The sequence below is a fragment of the Zootoca vivipara genome, chromosome 10, assembly GCF_965207765.1.
Source record: "Zootoca vivipara chromosome 10, rZooViv2.hap1.1, whole genome shotgun sequence".
In the NCBI taxonomy this organism is placed as follows: Eukaryota; Metazoa; Chordata; class Lepidosauria; order Squamata; family Lacertidae; genus Zootoca; species Zootoca vivipara.
The window spans coordinates 27,203,260-27,212,661 of NC_142593.1; positions in this window are offsets into that span (position 1 = coordinate 27,203,260).

A 9,402-nucleotide genomic window follows, 5' to 3' on the forward strand; every position below is an offset into this window, starting at 1 on the left:
TTCAAGCCCCTCGTGGCCTACAGCTTGTGCACAGCTAGCTGTGTGATACAACAACTATTTCAATTTATTTTACAAACTCCGACCATTCAAATGTCAGTTAGTGTTCACCAAGCCGGCATCTGAAATTGTGCAGTTAACGAGTTTTACAACATTTCTATCAAGAGAAACTGTTTAGCATAACTGACTCTTAAGGAGTTATTATACCTCTAAAAATCCATTTTAAGGGGCATTATTTAAATAAAATAGAAAAACGGTTCACTGCCTTTTAAAGGGGCTACAAAAAAAGTCCATCAGATCCAGTGCAGTAATCCTCAGCTTAAAGCACTCTCGAGAGCACTTCTGGGAATTATCAGCATAATGAAATGTTTTGTGAAATGTCCAGATAGATTCCTCTACTCAACAATTTTACGGCACCATATTTATTTTCCACCTTTAAAAAAGAAAAAAAGAAAGAAGTGAATTACTTTTCGAGGGGGATGACTCTACACTGCAGATTAACTGAACACATTATTACCAAGGTTAGAGCAGAAGAAAAAGCTCAGTTTGCAGCATCGCCTATGTAAAACTGTAAGGAAAAGATCAGCCTTTTATGCTGTCCTACACTCCAAATGGGTTAAATGACAATGAGGCTTATGCATATTTGCATTCCCCTTATACTTCATTTTCCACACTCTTAAACAACTCTGTTACACACTTGCACCTGTAAATAGAAAAGAAAATAAGAAAATCCATTGTGCAATTTGTTCAGAACTCTCTCTGTGGATTAATTAAATGAACAAACAACAACAACAACAACAAGATGTAACGAAACTGTAGCAATTAAAGAAGCAAATATTTCTGGATAGTCAAATGAACAAGGAATAGATTTCACAAAAATACTGTAACCATAATGACCAATGACCCCAAACTGCTTTAATGGTAGCAGTGTATAATGGGAGCAGGGTGCGGCAAAAGAGTAAGTTGATCTTACCTATTAAATTACCTAATGGGGGTAAAAACCACACTTGCGGCAAAAAGGACTTCAAAGGCATCTATAAAACGTACGTTGGAAAAGCTAAACTGTTCTGAGTTACATTCAAAGGTAATATATTTATATTTTTGGACACAAACTTGTACTTCTACTATCCTAAGTTTGAGCACGCGCTAGTTTAATATTTCTTGCCACCTATTCCCCTTTAATGTGTCCCTTACAATGCCTTGTTGGAGATATTGAACTGTTTTGGCAGGGACTTATTTATTGTATATTTTAAGAAAGTACTTAATAGCATTAGGGTGGTATATAAGTAATAATAATATATACTTATTCCCTCAGCTCTTATTCAAATAACTACAGTAGTTACAATAGTCAACGGAGGAGGAAATATGGGTTCATTAAAAATAATAATGTAGCATTGGGATAGCCTTTACATCAGGGATACCCCCTATTTGAGTCATTATCATCCAATCAAGAGGGAGTTGAGTTAAAAGATAGAACCTGACAAACTGTGAGATGGGGCTTGAACTGGGTTTAGCCAGGGTTTAGCTAGGTGGTTAGTGGTTTGCTAGGCAGGAAAACCAATATCGTCTCACTGAGGGGAATGAAAAGATCCTAGAAGGGGTTGAAAGTGTTTAATAGCTTAGTACAGGGGTGGCCAACTCCAAAGAGACTGCAATCTACTCACAGAGTTAAAAACTGTCAGTGATCTACCCCCTTTTGGGGGGTTCAGGTCAAAGTTGTTGAGATTTCTTAGGAAGGAGGAAGGCCCATTTTTTAGGGGTTCAGGTCAGAGTTGTTGAGCTTTTCTGAGGTGGGAGGAAAGCCCTGTTTTGGTGTGTGTGTGTGTGAGAAGGGCTAAAATGTTGAGCATTTTTTTAGGGGAATCCAAAGTTGTTGAGCTTCTTTGGGGGGAGCCAGTGATCTACCAGTGATCTACCACAGACGTCCAGTGATCTACCGGTAGATCACGATCTATCTGTTGGACATGCCTGGTTTAGTAGTACAAATAGCCATTCTAGGAAGACTTAGCTTAAACAGAACAGGTTTAAATTGAAGTTTTATGCAAAATTCTTAATTTCTTTGGTAAAGTGATCTGACTGAAACAAAGTGATGTGCCTTATGAAAGTAACCATTAAGCTTTAACCCCCATCAAGTGTGTTCAAATAAAATTGAATTTTGTTTCAAACATGCCTTTGATCCTCTGGTTGAGTGATACATGGTCACAGGTTTTCCTTCTACATTATTAAAAGTCCTTGCTGCTGGATATTAATAAACACTGTTAAGTGTTACTGACAGTGAGTGCCTCAGTTTTAAAACACCCCAAACCTGGTCACATTACTGCACTCTCATCTTTACTGAGAGAGTTTATGGCACCATCATACTGTACTCTCAAACATCTGCTCCACTCCATCCTGTTCCATCTCTTGTTTGCTTCCTCTGCACTGTCCCTTTTCTGCTTTGTCTGGCTACCTTCTCCAGCTGCCTCTAATCCTGTTCCTACTCCAGCAATCCATGGCAACAACTCCACTCCCCCAAACTCTGCTTCACGTCAGTCTTTATATCTTTCCAGTCCTTATCCCTCTATTATTTCCCCTTTCATGGTATGGTTCTCCCAAATAACATCCATCCATTCACCTTTTTTTTTTGTATGCTGCCTTTCCTCAAAGGCAGCTTACAATGTGAAAAATTATGTAATGTGAAAATTACATAATTACAAATCTAACAAAAGTAGTCATAAACAATAAAGAAAACATATCAAATAGTATACAAGTAAAAAAGGTAGAAATTACCTATAGACATGCTCTGATGTCCTGTATCATGGAAAAAGCAGAGAGCATTTAGCCACTGTGATTCATGCATTGGTAACTTCACTATGGGACGTGGGTGGCGCTGTGGGTTAAACCACAGAGCCTAGGGTTTGCCGATCAGAAGGTCGGTGGTTCGAATTACTGTGACGGGGTGAGCTCCCATTGCTCGGTCCCAGCTCCTGCCAATCTAGCAGTTCAAAAGCATTTCCATGTGCTGCTCTGGTTCGCCAGAAACGGCTTTGTCATGCTGGCCACATGACCTGGAAGCTGTACGCCGGCTCCCTCGGCCAATAACGCGAGATGAGTGCCGCAACCCCAGAGTCGGTCACGACTATACCTACTGATCAGGGGTCCCTTTACCTTTACCTTTACCTTCATGACTGGACTACTGTAATGCATTCTATGTGGTGCTTCCCTTGGGACTGATTGGAAGCTGATGGTGGTACAGAATGCTATAACTTGGGCATATTACACCTGTGCTGAGAGATCTACTTTGGCTTCCAGTTTCATGATGTTCTTCTTATCCCCAAAATCAACATAATTTGTCATTATCCAAAGGACATACCATAGAAAGTGAGAAATGGAGCTCATGCACTCTAGGTCCATTCCAACAAGAAGCAGCTGACATATCTGCAAGGTGACAATCAATCTTCCAAAGCACAGTGAAACTCTTTGAAGACAGCTCAGGTAACCTGCTACAACTCTGGAGCATCCTATGCCCACAGAGATAATTGCCCACCCACAAATTTGGGGAAAAGAAATAACTACTCAAGTTTCTGCATTTCTTTCTTTCTTTTTTATAATTTTTTTATAATAGCAAAACATAAAAAAACACATAGCATACAATATACAAAAAACATAATAAATGACAATACACAACTACAAAAACAGCTACACTTTTACTCAATCTTATTATTCCGTATCTTTATCGACTTCCTCCTTTCCCTCCCATCTACATTTCTATATATCACTTACTTAGCACTTTCTCTTAATACCAGTCTTTTTCATAATTATCTAATCTAAATAATACTCTTAATCCCTTCTCGATCCATAATTTCCAAAATCTCTTAATATAATTTTAATCTTAAGAGCATAGTAACATCATATCGTATGACTAAATCTTAACACATAATACATATATCTATCTTACTTCTGCAACCTCCTTTTACTTCCAAATTCTTTATTAGGTATTACTAATCTTATAATTCTTCTCTAAATAAACTTTAAATTTCTTCCAATCTTCTTCCACTGATTCTTCCCCCTGGTCCCGGAGTCTCCTCGTCAATTCAGACAGTTCCATATATTCTATCAGCTTCATCTGCCAATCATCCACCATCATAGCTGCCAAGTTATCCCTTTTTTAAAGGGAAATTCCCTTATGCTGAATAGGCTTCCTCGTGAGAAAAGGGAAAACTTGGCAGCTATGTCCACCATCGGTATGTCTTCAGTTTTCCAGTTCCTTGCTAATACCATTCTAGCTGCTGTTCTGGCATACAGAAAAAAAGTAATGTCTTTCTTAGGTAATTCCTCTCTTATTATTCCAAGTAAAGAAGCTTCTGCTTTCTTAATAAACGTGTTTTTAAAGACTTTCTTCAACTCATTCTAAATCTTATCCCAGAAGCTCTTTACTTGGGGGCATGTCCACCACATATGGTAAAAGGTTCCTTCCACTTTCTTACATTTCCAACATTTGTTATCTTGTTTATGGTAGATCTTAGCCAGTTTTACTGGTGTAAGATACCATCTATACATCATCTTCATCATATTCTCTTTTAACACATTACAAGCAATAAACTTCATATTCTTCTTCCACAACCTTTCCCAATCTTCTCTAAGTTTCTGCATTTCATCACAGTTTGCACCACACAACCAAAAAGCAAGCAAATGATTTTCAGGCTGAACCTCCACAAGAAGAGGACAAATATGTTTACATTGTGTGCTCCACGCAAACAAGTGCTTCCAAACAGAACTTCCTGACACATTGCCATATTTTCATACAGGGGCATAAGACTGAAGTTTTCACTGACACTGGCCTCAACTGTAAACATGAGGGCTCAGTGTGCTTATGATGCATCCCCTCAGAAGCTACCACTAGTCCAGAGCCATTATCAGCATGTGGCATGTTCTGAGCCCACCTTCAGAGACAAATTCAGTGTATGTGGCAGCTGATGGCACTGATGCATTGCTTAGTTACAACAGCCAGTGTGCTAGGACTGGTTAAGATGGCCCAAGAAATATATGTTGACAAACTGACTCAAACTCTCCAAACTCATCAAGAAGTGTTCAGGGGTCAGCAAACTTTTTCAACAGGGGGCCGGTCCACTGTCCCTCAGACCTTGTGGGGGGCCGGACTATATTTTGAAAAATAATATGAACGAATTCCTATGCCCCACAAATAAGCCAGAGGTGCATTTTAAATAAAAGGACACATTCTACTCATATAAAAACACCAGGCAGACCCCACAAATAACCCAGAGATGCATTTTAAATGAAAGGACACATTCTACTCATGTAAAAACATGCTGATTCCCGGACTGTCCGCGGGCCGGATTTAGAAGGCGATTGGGCCGCATCCGGCCCCCGGGCCTTAGTTTGGGGACCCTGGTTTAAAGGAACTAAAAAGCTAAAAAGCAAGCAAAGCAAGCAAGCAAAACCTCGCATTCATGACACTGATTAGACACTGAGGCTGTCACAAAGACATATACCCTTCTCAGATACAGTTTTAAGGTAGCATGACTGGTGTGGCTGCACTGGGCGCCACACTGCAGTGGTGAGAGGCGGGGTGTGTGTGTGCTGAATGTTAGTGCCACCCAGGGTGCTACTAAAATCTGAGAGCCCAAAGTCTGCCACTGCCCTTCTGCATTGGAGAACTAGCAGAAGGAAAATAAAAACTTCCAGAAGAGTTTGACAATACTGAGTACAAGGTCTTACCTCAGCGTCTCTTCAATAGTAGTGGTCCAAAAACCAAAGCAACCAGGTAAAATCCTGATTTGTCTAGTCACCGAGAGAGACACATTATTCCTACTGTAGATTAAATTGTTGCAGACTTGAATGAACAACAACAACAACAACAACAACAACAACAACTTATTATTTATACTCTGCCCATTTGGCTGGGTTTCCCCAGTCACTCTGGGTGGCTCCCAATAGAATATCGAAAACATGACAAAACATCAAACATTAAAAACTTCCCTAAGCAGATGTTTAGATGTTTTCTAAAAGTCAAGTAGTTGTTTATTTCCTTGACATCTGATGGGAGGGCGTTCCACAGGCTGGGTGGCACTACCGAGAAGGCCCTCTGCCTGGTTCCCTGTAACCTCACTTCTCGCAGTGAGGGAACCGCCAGAAGGCCCTCGGAGCTGGGCCTCAGAGTCTGGGCTGAACAATGGGGGTGGAGAGGCTCATTCAGGTATATTCCTAACTTGACTGCACAGCTGACTATCATCAGCTGGAGCTCCATCCAGAATCTAGGCACGTAACAAACTTTTCAACTCAGTCTCCATCATTATAAGCACTTCCATTTTGGAATTGCTTCTGCTGCAGAAACATTTCAGAATGTCATACATGAATTTCTAGCTGAGAATTCCCAGGAATTCTTAATCTAAGTGATGACATTTTGGTATTTGGAATCACATCAGAGGACCATGATAATTGACTTGAAGCAGTCTTAAAATGGTTGGATGAGGAGAACTTAACACTAAACCAAAGCAAATGTGAGTTCAAAAAACACATTTTGGATTTTGTTGGTTACATGTTCTCCAAAGACGGTATTTCAGTTGACTCCCCCCCAAGTGATGGCTACGAATGATGCTTATAGTATGGACATTATTGAAGATTTTCCATAGCAGGGTGAGCTCTATGATGACGTAAACTGAAGCTACTTTGGACACCATTAAAGGATGCTTTAAAGTGATGGTAAAATAAAATAAAATACAGTGGTACCTTGGGTTACAAATGCTTCAGGTTACAAATGCTTCAGGTTACAAACTCTGCTAACCCAGAAATAGTACCTCAGGTTAAGAACTTTGCTTCAGGATGAGAACAGAAATCGAGGCCCCATTAGCTAAAGTGGTGCTTCAAGTTAAGAACAGTTTCAGGTTAAGAATGGACCTCCAGAACGAATTAAGTTCTTAACCAGAGGTACCACTGTAAAATAGAAAAATTCCTTCCAGTAGCACCTTAGAGACCAACTAAGTTTGTCATTGGTATGAGCTTTTGTGTCCATGCACACTTCTTCAGATACACTGAAACACAAGTCACCAGACCCTTATATATAGTGGGAGAGTGGGGCGGGGTATTACTCAGAATGGTGGTGGGAATGGGTGATTGGCTGATAGGTGTGGTAAACCTGTTGACGACGACTGCAATTGGTCTTACAAGAAAAAGTTTCAAGGGGTCCACTTCAGGTGCCAAAATATCTTGGGCCAGCCCTAGATAGGAAGCACCATTTGGATTTATTTATTTTTGCTATATATATGTCTTGGGCTTGCTGTCTTCTAGATTTTAAGAAGTTATCAAGGTATAAGTATGTATAAATAAATAAATAAATAAATAAATAAAGGTAGATAGCAATAGAGGAGGCCATTTCTCTTCTTATTGATGGCTGTCTTAAAAATCTACCTCAAGAATTTAAACTCATGGCCTCTAAACCATTTACTCTTATCACTTAAAAGTTGGAAAGTAGCTTTCCCAAATTGTCAAATAATTTCTTCATAAACTCTGAATAATAATAATAATAATAATAATAATAATAATAATAATAATAATATGTCAATGGTTACTACACAAAAGGTTAAACATTACAGCTAATTTCCTCACTGAAATCCAATCCAGGGATTAGCAACAATGGAGAATCTGTTTTATTTGCATTTAATTTGTACCTTCACACTATTATCTCCTATGTTTTAGTTCCAGGAAATGTGGTCTCGGGCTATTATAACCACATTTCATGCTGCTGTTGCACTGTTATTTGAGCTCCAGGGCTGGAAACAACATTGAGGAAAAAAAAAAGCTAACCTACTTTATTTTAATTAGCCTAGGGTTGTATCTAAACAAAAATTAATAATATTGAGTATATCTATCATATAGAGCACAAAATAATTGTTTTTGATTGGTAGCAATGATATAATTTTCTATTTATAAATCTGTTGTATCGCTTTCAATTCATCTCTATAGAAACTGGCAATCATATGGACAATTTGTAACATGTTAATTGACTTGAATTGTTCATTTTTTTACTTTTAAGAAAAGTACATTTATCTCCATGGCTTTATCTGAACCATGATCTGTTCAAATCCCCCCACTTTTGTGTGTCAAATCCATGTACGGCTTTATATTGCAAATCCTATCTAGGGAAAAGGGTGAACAGAGAAGTGCTTCTGGAAAAAAAAGCATCCATTTAAAAGCTTTTAACTGAGGCAAGAGTGACTTCACAGTTTTTACACTTTGTCTTCTTGTAAAAAAAGACGTGGGGGCAGGAGGAGAGGAAAAGTGGTGCTAGCATGAAGTTGCCACCCGGTGCATGCTCTCGCAGTTCTTTCCTCTTGGCTGGTTTGGCGATAGTGACAAACACCCCCCCCCCCAACAAGATAGGATTGAGCATTCACTGGGAAATGTTTTGTTCTTCCTAAAGGTTTTGGTGGATGACTCCCTCCCCCCCCCCCCCCCGCTGCTAGGAGGATAGCAGGAAGGAATGGGTAGGGAAGCTTGGACGGGCCGGACAAAACTCTGAGTCAGATCTTCCTTTAAAAAAACGTTTGTGCACAAGCATGCCTTGCTAGCTTTCCACAAAACACTGCAGCTCACTTTGTACACTGCCTCGCTGTGCGTTTGAGAACTTACAAACTTAATCACCCTGAGCCAAGCCGTTTGGCAGAGAATCCAACCCTTTTCTAATACATAGGTGTTTGTAGCTGAAGTCAGCATTGCAAGAAGAAAGGAATCTATCAATGACCCTCTTGTTCCTTCTTTTTTTTTTAAAGAGTTGCTGGAAGTGTCACCCTGGTGACACTGCTTGGTTGTTTGGCTTAGCAGGGTTGTTAGGAATCAGTTCTTGCTCTTCTCCTCCCGAGGCTGCTGGTGGGGATGTTTGTGAGCGGCCTTCTTGTTTCATAACTCCTGCTTTTGTAAGACAATTTTATAAAGTTGCTCAAACAACCAAAAGCCCTTCTAGTGTAAATGTAGCTGCTTTGAAACCCAGTCACAACTTTTTTTGTTTGTTTTTTTGGGGGGTGTATATTCTGGAGAACACATTTGTATTTGACATAATTAGTGGTCTGCAAAATCTAAGTCTATCCAGGGGAAAAATCTCAAGACAACTGCTTTGCAGGTTATTAGTGCTCAATTTCTGAACGTCAAACCCTGCACATCTTAATTTCTAGAGAATAAGCTCAATTGAACTTGCTCCCCAGTTATGCAAAAATTGCTCAGATAAAAAACCAAGTGGACACCAATGTAATGAATGTGGTTATTAAATTGTTTCAATTGAAAGAACCCTATTCTTACACCGTCATAATGGGAACTATTTATCCCTACTGATCGGCCTGTCTCTTTCTGCTGAGCTCTCTTTGATCTTGAAGCATATTGCAGTAGTGTGTCCTATTGAAAAGCAAAACTGGG